The following is a 14445-nucleotide window of genomic DNA, read 5'->3' as shown; positions in this document are numbered from 1 at the left end:
CCGTAAAATGTTTAGTAAAAGTCGGCAAGTATGATACAGGTTAGTTCAAGGGTTCAACTGCTGTCTTCCTAATTCGCTGTCATGGAATAGTAATGGGAGAGCCCAGGGTATTAGTGGAGTATCCCCTGTTGGGTCACATCATATGGTGAATGATAGTCACCATCTTGCTCAACTGAATTTTCTTAATTGTTGAACAAGAATACCAGGGGGATGATGTATAAAACAGAGAAACCAGTGGAGAAGTTGCCCATAGCAACCAATCAGCTTCTACATATCATTTTATAGAATGGATAAATGCTGATTGGTTGCTATCGGGAACTTTAACAGTGGTTCATTTCTGCACTCTTTTCACAGATTGATACATCAACCAGTGGCGTCACAAGGAGGGTGCTGGGGGTGCGGTCCGCACCTGGGTGTCAACCGCCAAGGGGTGAGACCAAGGTGCAGACTCCCCCTCACTGACAGGAGCCGGGTGCTGCACTGAAGCACTAAGTGCAGCACTCAGCTCCTGTCACTGAGGGAGCCGGCCGACACTCCACACAGGGACCTCCTGCACCCCCCTTCCCCTCAAGTAATAGGCATGGGGATTGGGCCGCGTAGTCACGCCCCCTTTTTGTCCCTCCCCACACCGGGTGACACCGCGGGGAGGGACGCCACTGACATCAACTCCATAGTCTTGCAGAGTTCAGATGCTGGGACTTAAATTTGAAAGCAAGACATCAAATTAATTCCCCCGTAGCATTCGCACATATGACGCTTGTTAGGTTATGGAATATTCTTCACTTTAGCAAGAGACACAGACAATACCCCCTGTACCAGTGGCACATCTATTGTGGGTGCAGGGTGTGTAATGCCCACAGGACCATGGGTTCAGGGGGGCCGGTGCCATACACCCTGCAGTCAGGTCCAACAAATTCACCACTGCAGCTCGTGTGGCGCATCCCCTCTCTATATTCGTCCAGAGGCGCCTTCTCGCTGGTGAGATATACAGACAGATGGTCGGGCACAGGAGCTAACATAAACCCTGGCATTGTGTCAGAGTCTATACACATGCTCCATCTTCTTGAATATAGCACTGGAAAGATGGCACCACCAGGAACAGGTATTTCCAGCATGGGTCCACTGCACAGTATAAAGGACCCGCTGCACAAGGCCCCCAGTTCTTAAAATGCCCTCCAAACTCAAAACGGATACTTTCTTCTAAAGGCCAAGAAAACATCTAGATATTCTATGATGTAGGGTACATTTCGGGTGTCTTCAATTGGCCCCGTCAGGAAACACAAGAGGATTACTGCATTTAGGACAGAAAAAGTAATCAACATACTCTACTGGGTCTAACTCAGATTTCTCAGGCAAGTGTGAGGACAGAGACAAAGATTCACGGTGGGATTAATTGCACAACGGGCAGAATTATCAATTGAAAGGGAGGAGCTAATAACAAAATATCAAAACCCTAAGTTGTAGTGGGAGGAGATCAGGGGCGTTTCTAGAGAGGAGGGGGTCTGTGAGCAGTCTCCGACACTGGCCCCCTCCTCTCCGCCCGGCAACCGGCAGCGCACTGAGCTGTGCGCCGGAGTTATAGACTCTGGGCACTAGAGTGTGCCCAGAGTCTATAGTGTATGCACAGGTTACCGGGAAAATGGCCACGGCGGCAATTTTCCCTGTACTGCGCATGCGCAAACTACGGGAAAATGGCCGATGCTGCCATTTTCCAGTCGTTTTACAGCGCCAGAGCCCCGCGCCGACGAGGGACTCCGGAGAGGTAAGTAATATGGGTGCAGGGTGTGCGGTCTGGTGCGGGGCCCCCCTGGACCCAGGGGCCCATGTTCCCCGCACACCCTGCACCCATTATAGATATGCCCCTGGAGGAGATAATGTATTGTAGAAGTATGTTATCAGTAGACCTAACTCTTAGGGCCTGATTAATTTTGGATCGCAACTACAACAGCGTACCCAGTTGGCAGATTGTTGCGTACTGCGCAAGAGTATGCATCACTGTGCGCGACGGCTACACTGCAAATGCACTGCGATCATGCAGAGCACGGTAAGCCAGCGCAGAGTGATTGACAGGTAGTCAGTGTTTGGGGACGGTGACGAGGGAGTGGTTAGAGAAACGCGGGCGTGCCTGCCTGTTTGAATGCCGTTGCATGAGAGTGCATAAATTAGCCACTGCGACGGCATACGCAGCTTGTGTACTCACTGCGTGCGCCGAGGTTACCAATTTCTGAGTAAGGTCAGACCTGTTGTAATTGTGCGTGAGGGGCCGATGGTACTCAATGTTCCTGATGTATATGCAGGACTGTAAGGTATTACGGATGTGAGATAGCGGAAGTGGGAGGCAGTTGGCGTCTCTATGCTGGCTGTGCAACAGCAATCATTAGCATATTTTCGCAGCGGGTGTGCGTGCGTAATCGCAGCTGTGATCACAATAGCGATCCATAGTGAATCAGGCCCTTAGTCATAGGGGTCTATTTACTAAGCAGTATTAGGAGACAGAGTGAAATGTGATAAGAAAGTGATTAGGTGCCAGCCAATCAGCTCCCAACTATCATCTCACAGTCTGTGTTTGAAAAATTACAGTTGGGAGCTGATTGGCTGGCACCTTATCACTTTTTTATCACTTTTCACTCTGGCTCCTAACACTGCTTAGTAAATAGACCCCTTAGATTCTATGGGGTCTATTTATCAAGCAGTGAAAAGTGTGGAGAAGTGGACCAGTGGAGAAGTTGCCCATAGCAACCAATCAGCACCTACCTATTATTTTGTAGACTGTACTTAATAAATGCTACTTCAAAGCTGATTGGTTGCTATGGGCAACTTCTCCACTGGTTCGCTTCTCCACTCATTTCACTGCTTTATAAATAGACCACTGTATCCCAGAGTTTTATTTCTGATTGCCCTAAAACAAGGCCTCATCAAAGTCCCACCTCCTACTACTTTAGAACCAACCTTTCAATAAAACAAACCTTCTTCATGTGTTATTTTTTTTTGCTGCTCAATAGTTCCCCAATTATGGGGTCAATCCTATTAGGTGCGAGTGGAGAGTAGCGAGTTTGTTTCTTGAAACTCACACACTTCGCAGTGAGGCGCGCTCCCGAGAATTCTCCAATCCAATTAAAAATGCCTATTCGCACTAGTCGCAGCGGAGGGGTGAGAATTCACTGCGAAATGAGATTTTGAGAGAAGTGCATGAAAATGTGGGGAGACCACAATAGTTGTTTCAAATGCATTAGATAATTCAATATCCCTGAAGTCTGAACTGTCATATGTTACCCACATTCAAACACATTCATATTGCATACATCTATATAAAAGTACCTTTCTCAAAATCAGACTTTCCTCATCCTCATCCTCCTTCCAACTCTTCAAGTGTCCCCGAAAATACATTTTTTCTGGCAAGTTTTCCACATTCTAGGCTTCAATCATCGCTCTATACAACATCTCTATACTTCTACACAGGGGCGTATCTACCCATTGGCCAGAATGGCACTCGCCAGGGGCGCCTGCCAAAGGGGGGCGCCGTCCGGCAGTGCCAACAGCAGCCAATGTGTGGACTACCCTGCTAGTCCCCGGGCCCCAAGTGTAGGGCAGACCGCAGTGAGAGCGGTCTGCCCTACACAGTTTACAAACACACAGTCGCCAGTGGCAGCTGTCTGTTTGTTATAGCAGCCAGCCAATGAGAGTCAGGCATCATGACGTCTCTCCCATCCCATAGTGCAGAGCGAGAGCGGGCCCGGAGGAGTGGACAGCGGCGGTCGTCGGCAGGAGCGGGGATCAGGTAAGTTGCTTTTTTTTTCTGGCACAGCACAGTGGGGAAGTGTGGCTACTAGGGGGCACTGTATAGGGGGTGGTCACTGCTGGAGGCACATTATGGGGGGATGGACGCTACTGGGGGCACAGTATTGTGGGAGCCGCTACTGGGGGTATGTTATGGGGGGATGTATGCTGCTGGGGGCACTGTATTGTGGGGGCACGTTATGGGGGGGGGGTGACCACTACTGGGAGCACTGTATAGGGGGCTACTACTGGGGGCAATGCATAACGGGGACTACTACTGGGGGCACTGCATAGGGGGACTACTACTGGGAGCATTGTATAGGAGGACTACTACTGGGGGCACTGTATAGGGGGACTACTACTGGGGGCACTGTATATGGGGGACTACTACTGGGGGCACTGTAAAGGGGAACTACTACTGGAGGCACTGTATAGGGGGACTACTACTGGGGGCACTGCATAGGGGGACTACTACTTGGGGTGCTGTAAAGGGGGACTACTACTGGGGCACTGTAAAGGGGGACTACTACTGGGGGCACTGTAAACGGGGACTACTACTGGGGGCACTGAAAAGGGGGACTAGTACTGGGGGCACTGTATAGGGGGACTACTACTAGGGGCACTGTATAGGGGGGACTACTACTGGGGGCGCTGTAAAGGGGGACTACTACTGGGGGCACTGTAAAGGGGGACTACTACTGGGGGCACTGTATAGGGGGATTACTACTAGGGGCACTGTATAGGGGGGCTACTACTGGGGGCACTGCATAGGGGGGACTACAATTACTGGGAGGCACTTCCTCAAATCATGGGGGGAGAAGGGTGCTAGTCCATTACCTTGCCAGGGGCGCTCGGATCCCTAGATACACCCCTGCTTCTACATACTTTCTTCACTTTCATATACTTTCTTCCTTTGGTTAGAAATAATCTATTTTTTCTTATTTAATCTCTCCCCACCCCTTGTGACAATCCTGCCACACACAAACAAACCAAACAAACACAGCATCCTGGACATGCTAGAATTTGGCACATACTGTACATCATTTTCACATTCATGGCAAAAGTACCAGGGTTTTTTTTTTAGGGGGGAGGGGGTGGGTTGCTTGTTTAGGAGATTTCTTTATCCTTCTTTCCCTACATAAGAGAAACTGCCTCTGGCTACACTAGAATATGAAAGGCGTACACACAATAAATATTATATTATTTGCCCTGAACAACAAAACTCTGTGTTGAGAATCTTCTCAGCACGAGAACACGACCGAAAATAGTCTGACAATATCACAGATGTTCTTTGCGCTGTTAGCTAGTTATTGCCTGTTTAAATGATGTTTTAATACAAAAACACAACTGTTGTTTCCATTTTATGGCTGTCAAAATGTTGCCTCATATTTAAGGAAATGAGTTTTATAAGCAGATGCCTTATTGATGATTTCCTTTGTTCCTAACACTTACACAAAGAGATACATAGAGTCGCATCTGTACTTTCACTTCCTATTGTTTCATACAGTCGCTGGCATTTCAGGATGCGTTATTGGGCAGTAATAACTGGTGTGTGTTGGATTTATTGATGCAGGAGGTCTGTGGCATTTCGGAGTGCTGTGCTCACTAACACATTGAGGAGACGACCTGCTACACTAATGTAGGCTGATGTATTTTCACACCCCCTCTCCTGCGAGAGATTTTCTAACCCACTGTTGTTATTTTCCTGCAGATGTTCCCCAACACATTTATTCCAAACTGCATTTCATGCTTAGACGTTATCTTCCCAGCCACCACATTATAACACTTTCATAGCAATGACATTGCTCTGTTTCAGTGATAGAGAAACTGCTACTTTTAGCCACTTAAATGGCTATCACCCACCCCCCCCCAAAAAATTATTTGATTAAGTTTAGAGCATATTTGAAAAAATATATTTAAAAAAAAATAAATGCCCCCAGCTCCATATGGAATTGGTATTATATATCGGCAGATGGGATGACCGACAGTGGTATTCTGATGGTGAAGACTCCCACAGGGGCAGGTAAGTAACTAACTCTCCCCCTCTCCCCCCCAACCCTAACCCTCCCCTGGTGGTGCCTAACCCTAACTTTCCCAGGGGGGGGGGCTAAACTTAACCTCCCCCCGGTGACGCCTAAACCTACCCCCCTCCTCAGCGTAACCCTAACCCTCCCGGCCGGTGCCTATCCCTAACCCCCCCCCAGGAGGTCCCTAAACCTAACCCCCCCATCCCCGGCCTACCCTTAACCCACATACTTAGGACCTCATTCAGAGTCGGTCGACGCGACTGCACGGTCGTATGGGTCGGATATACAAATGATTCCCTCGCAAGTTGCGTCCCTAAGTTCGGATCGGTAGCTGGCCGACCAAGGGGAGGAAGCGGCCGGATGACAAAAAAATATGCCCCCTTCTCGTACGCATTACACGTCATCTCCGGGCATATAAGGATTGATCGAGACCATCGGGAACCATCGGAAATGGTCGTAGAGCTTAAGGTTGACCATACCCTATCTTAAGCTCTACGATCATGTCAGTGTAAAAACCTCCCATGTCACATGTGCCATGACACTACTTTGTTAATTATGCACTCCCATAAACCGTTTGCACTCCCATAAAACGCTGTTCGCATAATTAGGCACGCCTGAGTTCGGATCTCCACTCCCCCGTTTTCAAGCACCTTCCCGTTACCACCTGGCTGTGTTCAAGGAGAGAGACATTTCTGATCGTAGCGGCTAGTTTGCGCACGTGCATTGCGAACTTTATGCATGCGCAGTTTAGCGAACATGTGGCGTACGACCGGGCGGCCGCTTTGACCGACTCTGAATGAGGTCCTTAGTACCTTCAGGGTGCCAGCGGTCGGGTAGCTGACATTGGTATCTTGATTCCTTTGAGATGCCAGCGTCAGCATTCTGACAGGCGTTGGGATTCTGGCGTCGGTATCCTGATGTCCGGTATCCCGTCCTCCGGCATCTTGACCGGATCTCCTCATGCCTCCATCATCTCAGTACCTCCCACCCGCAGTGGCAATAGGTACCCCGGAGGCAATCTCCAGTGGCATTACCCCCTTAGTGATAATAGGGTGAAGTGAGGTACAATCACCTCAAATCTGGATCTGGACAGTTGGGAGGTATGCACAAGGTATTCTGGTGTCATTTGCCCAAACTCATCTCATCACAATGTTCAATAGATAATGAAATGTCCTACTGTCCTACATGAGATGCTGTGTTTAGGTGCTGGTATGCTTCATGGATTACTTACTGCTTTTTGTAACAAAAAATAAATACATTTGAAGCCATATTGTAATGCATATAAAAACGCAAGTAAAAAGCTGCGTGTTTATGTATGACTTTAATATGCATCCACAGATCTGCAAATCTCTGAGATGTACGTAAATATCAAATTTATGTCACCTCTGACTTAGGGCCTGATTCAGACGCGCTCGCAAGCGGGTCAATGGCTGGGCAGTGCTCACACGCGGCGTCCCGGAGCGAGCGAGAAATCACTCGCTCCAGGGCTCGCAACAAGACGGGGTGGCTGTCGATGTTGATCAACAGCTCGCCCCGTTTTGTAGGCGGGTCAGGGGGGTAGCAGCACAAACGGAGGCGTTCCCTTAGGAACACACGTGATGTCAGTAGTGAACTTCCTGCTGTATTGTGATGGACGAGACCCTACCACAAGGGTCTCGTCGCAAGCCCAATGGTCGCGATAATCGCGACCATCGCCAGGCCGCCCGCTAAAGCTGTGGGTGGTCACCCACAGCTTAGCGGGCGGCCTGGAGGCCAAAAAAAAAAAAAACTAGCCCACCCTGATTCAGAGCAAGCGCTCGCAAATTGCGAGCGCCTCTGAATCAGAGCCTTAGGCCCAAAGTGCACTCAATCTTCAATTTTGAAAATGCGCAAGGAAATTATCTCTTGCTACGTAAGTGATTGATAACAGTCTATTATTGGATTTACAATACTATCCCATTGAAGTGAAATTAGTTTTCAACCAGATTGTGATTAAAATCAAAATAAAACACCGCAACACAAGGTTAAGTTATGTAAATACACTAATGACGTACGGTCTCATTTGGCACAGTGGTCCTGATCCATTATGAATTGCAATCGCAACAGCGTACGCAGATCGGCTGATGGGGAGTACTGCGCAGGCGTATGCACTGCAGTGCGAGCGCGGGAGTTAGCATTGCGATCGCACTGCGATCACCCACGAAGATACAAAGCCATCGCAGATCAAGGGACGGGACATCAGCGTTTGGGGGTGGTGATGGGGGAGTGGTTGGAGAAACGCAGACGTGCCTCTCCGTTTGAACGCCGTTTCTTGGGCGTGCATAAATTAGCCATGGCGACGGCATACGCAACTTGAGTACTCACTGCGTGCAATGACAGATGCAATTTCTGAGTATTTCTGTCCGATGCTACTCAATGTTATTGAAGTACATGCAGGTCTGCGAGGTCTTATGGATACAAGATATCGGTAGTGGGCGTGCCTATGCTGGTTTTGCGATTGCAGACATTAGTATACTTTCGCAGAAGATCTGCGTGCGTAATCGCAGTTCTGATCGCAATAGTGATCAGTAGCGAATCAGGTTCAATGCTTTTTATTTCCACATCACAACACATGCTCTTAACATGTGTTAAATCGCAGGTTTCATGCATAATTTTAACACCTAAATTAGAAGCCGGCTGCATGCAGGAACTAAACGAAAGTGTCAAGGAAGAAAAAAAACAAGTGAAACTGACTGGTATTAATAGGGGACTCCAGGGGGCACGAATACTTATTTTCTAATATCTTAGTCTGACATATTAATGAGATCCGCTTGATTTCTGCACTTAATAATGAGACACATTACATAGTTTAGCAGCACTGAGGCCAAACATACGCAGTTGATGCCATTTTTAATTCAGCGACATTGGCATACGAATGAAGGAGCTTACAGTTTGATTATGTCAATGTGTTCTAATTAGTCTTCTTTATTTCAGCCATATAATCCGTATATTAATGACATGCATCAGCAGGACAGTAAAGTGAAGGACACGTTAGGAGAGCATTCTCAAGCATCTGTATCTAATTGCCATCTCACCAAAATGACTATACGGTTTAAATATTTACAGGTATGGATTCAGTAGGATTACTGGCTTTAATTATCTGAGTCACCGCAAAATATATGGTGGAAATTAGTGCAGTGTTGAAAAAGACATAATATCTCGGTAGGGAAGAGACCTGAATGTTTTTGCTACGGGAGAGACACTGCTGGGTTGTCAGTGCAGCTAAAGGTTTGGTGTCCTGAAAACAATCACAGGCTTGGATGAAAGTTACAGTTTTGTGGAGCTGTCCCAATATTCTACAGGGTTTCAGTCAAGCTAGATCCTCTCAGTTACCCCAAGCAGCAGCGTTTCTCTGAGCAGACGGATTGGAGTTCCATTGTTATTACAATGGTGCCAAAAAGCAACAACACTTATTAACAGTGGTGGCTCCAGTCCAAAACTCAAATAGAAAAGTCACATCAACTGCAAGTGAGTCCCGGCTGGCGATGTTTGGCAGCGTTTGGAGTGGGAGTTGGTGTGGCTCCACTATTTGAATTTTGGACTGCGCTGCAGCCCCACCCCTGGAGCCGCCACTGCTTATTAATATTAATATGTTCAATCTGGGGAATTCTTCAGAGAGTTTGAAGTCTAAGTGGTATTATCCCTAATACGTTTGATTGAGACCTTTGATTTCCTACTTGCCAAAAAAAAGCTGCAAAAAAAAACAAAACATTAGTGACAGGTACAGTTAAGCAGCAGGAGTTGAATTCCTGAACTTGTATTTTTTTCCCATGTTTGAGTTAGCCCGTGTCTCTCCAGCCTCACCCCCAACTGTGTCTCTCAGCCTTATCCTTGCCTGTGTTGCATCTTTCCAGCCTCTTCCTTCCTTATGTCGCTCCAGTACCATCCCTGTCTCCAACCTCATCTCCTGTGTGTCTCCATCTCCAGTCATCCACTCATCTCCCATGTCTCTCAGCATCAGTATCCCCCCACCTGTCTCTCAGCTTCATCATCCCTCATTTTTCTCAGCTTCATCTGCTCTACTGTGTCTCTCAGCATCATTCCCCATCCTGTGACTCTCAGATTCATTCCCCAGCCCCTGTATCTCTCAGCTTCATTCCCCAGACCATGTCTCTCATCTTCATTCCTTAGCCCGTGTCTCTAAGCTTCATTCCCCAGCCCTACCCTCTTAGGTGAGGGGGGCTGCTGCTGCTGAAAACAGGAGGGAGGGTGCAATTACTCACCTGCTCCTCCTGGCTGGGTCCCGGCGGCAGGAGCCACGCATGCACATGCCACCGGCATCCAAAGGGCTGCATCGTCTGCAGCCCCTAGGAGCCGGTTGTGGCTGGCGGAAAGGCAGAGTAGCGCCTTCCTCCTGCAAGCTGCTCTCTGCTAATAGTAGCCCAGACTGGCAGTCCCAGGGGGAGGAGACACCTCCCCCTGGGGCTGACTGTTTTGTATGTAATTGGCAGGTAGCGCTTCCAATAGCAAGCCACTGCCAGTCACACAGTGTAGCCAGTGCAGTCACAGACTACACTGTAGTGGATTTTACTGGGGGGTGGGCTGCAGCGTCGCAGCCCCTAGGCAAAATCTGCCACTGGTGCTGACCCTTAGCATTAATAGGAAAGCAGCTGGCAGCATCTTACCATGTTTGTAAAGGCCTGGGGTGTAGGCTGGGCTATAATGTTACAGTCCAGCGGCACAGTTCGTGGGACAGAAGATGTGGGGGAATCTTGTTTTTAGTCATTTTTATGTATTACTGGTAGCAGCACTGAGGATACACACATTCTAATCTACCACCTACTTATACTCAGAAGGAGATACTGAGAATTAGGGCTCACACCATTACCTTGAGTAACCCTGAATCCTTCTGCATTACCTGGTAACTTGCAGTGAAGGGAGGTCTGCCGGATTATTATTCAGCTACAGCCCTGTGTCTTTACCAATGCTAAGGGCCGGTGGTGAAGCTACCCAAGGCAAGAAGATGAACAGTATGTATGGGAGTGCGGAGGCAGAGCGAGGGTCTAGCAGATGGAGTGGGAGTAAGATGCAGTGGAGGGGGTTGGTGGATAAGATGGAGAGGAGTGGGGGAGTTAACGTGGAGCAGGGGTTTGGGTTGGAAGGACGGTATCAACAATGGTCAGAGACGGAGGGGGGCTGGACAACAGCATATGCTGGATACCTTTACTAGTATAAATATATTTATAAAGGGGTCCAGGCCATGCATGGTAGTACCCATGTTGTCTGCAGGCTATGTCCTCTCTAATGGTTGGCCAAGCCTCTGTGTTGGTTGGCCACACTCTCTGGTGTGGCTGGCCACTTCTCCTAAGCATAGGCCCCTACCATGACATTCCACTGGTGGGCTTCTCATGCCCCAGTCCAGCACTGGAACCTATACCTAATGAAGTGGTAATTGTTGACCCACCTTTTGAATCCTGTACAATGGTGAAATAACAGATCTCCATCTTAGATCACCAAGGACCTGTCTTTCTGTACCTTGGGGAAACTAATAGCTTATGCAGAAGACTATTATTACTTGAAACCTTGTTTTCCCACTCTCAGCAGTCTTACGAGAGAGAAATTATACTCTTCCTAGACAAGAAACCACGGACGTAATATTATACATGAATCCAGATGTGTCAACATTTCAAGTTTTCTCAATCAGAGAACACATTCATATTAAAAGGGACAGATCATGTCTAATGTTGGGCTTTGTCGGGTGAAAAGTCCTTCTTGGCATGCACTCATAACAAATTGATTACAGTACAATTATCCCATTAGAGGTTCTATACACCCTGTAATTCTCATAGCAGTGAGGCAATATTATGGGGCCAGCTTTCCTGCATTATCATTGTTAGATAAATTACCATATAATTACAGCATGTTGCAAAGTTGGCAATCATTTTTACTGCCGTGATAAACTGAATCATCTTATCTGCTTCTCCTGCAAGCTAACAATGCAATGTCAGATAGATGGATCTGGGAATCCTCACTTGTGGTAGATTGACAGAAAATGAGCTGATATCTAGAAAGTGAAGTATCATTTATTACACGTCTGTGTTTGCCGTATAATAAAAATAACTTTGTAAAATGATTTAAAGGCCCACTTAAGCCTAAAACATAAGTCATAGGTCTACATAAATAGGTACTAATAACATTTGCAACTATAGCTACACATTTTTGGAGCTTATCAGAAAAATTTATGTTTTTGAGAAAGTTCTGAATTGAAGGTCTTTTTTAAAAATTAGACACAGAGAAGAGGACACTCATTTTTACTGTAGGTAGGTCCTCTCCCCATCTAGCAAAGGCTTCCACATGACCTTACTGGAATATTTTGTGCCCCAACTCAAATTCATAAGGAACTGAGGGCCTGATTCAGACCCGCTTGCTAGATGCGTTCGCACGCAACTGCCAGCTGCCAAAGCACCCACGCCCCAATATGTCTTGGCATGCGATCGCGGTGTGTATTTAGACGCCCACTAACCTGTCTTAAGACGCCCACTTTCCCTTAGTGATACAGGTCATCTCCAGGAAGTGTATTCAACAATCGGTAACATCGAGTAACATCGGGCCCATACGCAGCACTTGTGTAACATCGGGCCCATACGCAGCACATACCCTACCGCAAGCACTGCGAGTGCTTCAATGTCTAATTCAGCCATGTGACGCGTAGTATGATGCTGCGTATTAATTATGCACGCCTCTGACACGGCATTAAGACGCACAGATACGCTGCGTTCGCACAACCACGACACACCCCTTTCCATCGACCAACCCTTGTCACCACCCACAAACTGCTTGTCCTGTCACTCATTCTAGCGAGGCGTTTATGTACAGGGTGCGAACGCTTCCCTATCGCATGGACTGGTTCGCGCACGCGCACTTCATCTTATACATATGCGCACATTGCAAACATTGGCAGGTTACGTGCGAATGCAGCCTAGCGAGCGTGTCTGAATCAGGCCCTGAAAGCGAGTGCAGCTCAAAATTCCACCGTAGTTGCCTGATTTTATGTATGGTGCACAATTATGCTTTGCCAATGCTCTTATGAGCAACCCTAAGTCACCGTCAGGCTTGGACTGGCCCACAGGGGTACAGGGGAAATCCCCGGTGGGCCCCACTGCCTGAGGGCCCCACCCCCTCCCCTAGGTGCCATGTTCCAGACTGTGCAATGACTGTGCAATGAATTCTACATTGTTACTCTATTAGAGGGTCAGCTACCAGGTCGAGCAGGACCACTGATAAACCGGTTCTTGGTTTGCTTCTATAGAAACTATACCAACATTTGCCTAATAGTTAGTCAAGCTACTGTGGTGGCTGACCACACCCCTTACGCATGGGCCCCAATCACTGCATTCCCCCGGTGGGCCCTTTATGCTCCAGTCCTATACTGGTCACCGCCGATGCTTCTGCCCACACAATTATTCTGTATTAGTAAATGGAGGAAGGTGTTGTCTTCTGTCAAACAAATCAGTTAGTGGCCTCAAATTGAAGTATGTGATATTCCAAAAAGTATGAATTTTTGGAGGAGTTTGATGAATTGGAAATTGAGGAGGTTCCCACGAGATGACTGCCCATACAGACAAACACACACAGGACCAGTAAGATCATACAAACTATAGATGCACTGTTCTGTTTTATTCTGTTATGTTCGAATCTCAAAAATGGCATCTTATTGGCTATTCGGCTATCTCATATTTTGGATAGCCAATAAGATAAATCCTAACTTGCACTATTTGGCGAAAAGAGCCAAGCCATTTATCTCTAATACAAAAACGTCTCTGGTTGGATTCAAATCCATGACCCCAGCAGTGTGTAGCAGCAATGCTAGCTACTGTGCCACTCTGCATGCCTGTATGAGCAAACCATCCAGAATATGTTCATGACTACACTGGACATTAATCTTGCCACTCAGTGCTTGGGTCAAGTAGCTGGCTCTGCCCATATATATATAATCAGTACAGGTAACTACATTTATGTTTCACAATGCTTCAGAAACTGATAGTAAGTGCTGCACATTTAAAAATGCAAGGCATAAATAAGGTTCCCCCAAAAAATCAAATAACCTTAATTTCCTCTACTAAAGATATCTGAACTATAGTCTAAAGTATAGAAAACTGTCCAACAGGAGATAAGCATTCTAATATTTTATGGGGGTCATTTAGAGTTTCATGTAGATTTGCATAGGCACATAAAATATACCTAAGAAATACGCATTTATAGGCACAGATCTAACCCTAAATACATTAACTTGTGTCTCCATGGCTGCAGGTTCACATGAACTCGCGTGATTCTCCGCATTATGGGGTCTATTCATTAAGCACTGCCGAGCGACAGTGATAACTTAAACTGGCCACACATTAAACAATATATATACCCAGTGATCCGACGGGTGACTGCATGGGCGACGGGCTGACATATGGGGCGGCGGGTACACAATAGACGATCCGGTGCCCGACCGCCTGATATGTCGGCCCCTGCCACATCCCGCTGCATTGGGTTGTCAGACGCAGGGTCAGATTGAGCTGCATGTAGGGCCGACCGAACGATGCGACGAACGGCCAAACAGAAGCACGCATGGCCCGACATAGAGCATACACATTTGACGATATTGACAATATATCGGAATGATCCGTCGGATTGT

This window comes from Taudactylus pleione, unplaced genomic scaffold (genome assembly GCF_031769625.1).
Source record: "Taudactylus pleione unplaced genomic scaffold, aTauple2 ptg000135l, whole genome shotgun sequence".
Classification (NCBI taxonomy): Eukaryota; Metazoa; Chordata; class Amphibia; order Anura; family Myobatrachidae; genus Taudactylus; species Taudactylus pleione.
This window is presented reverse-complemented; position numbering follows the sequence as displayed.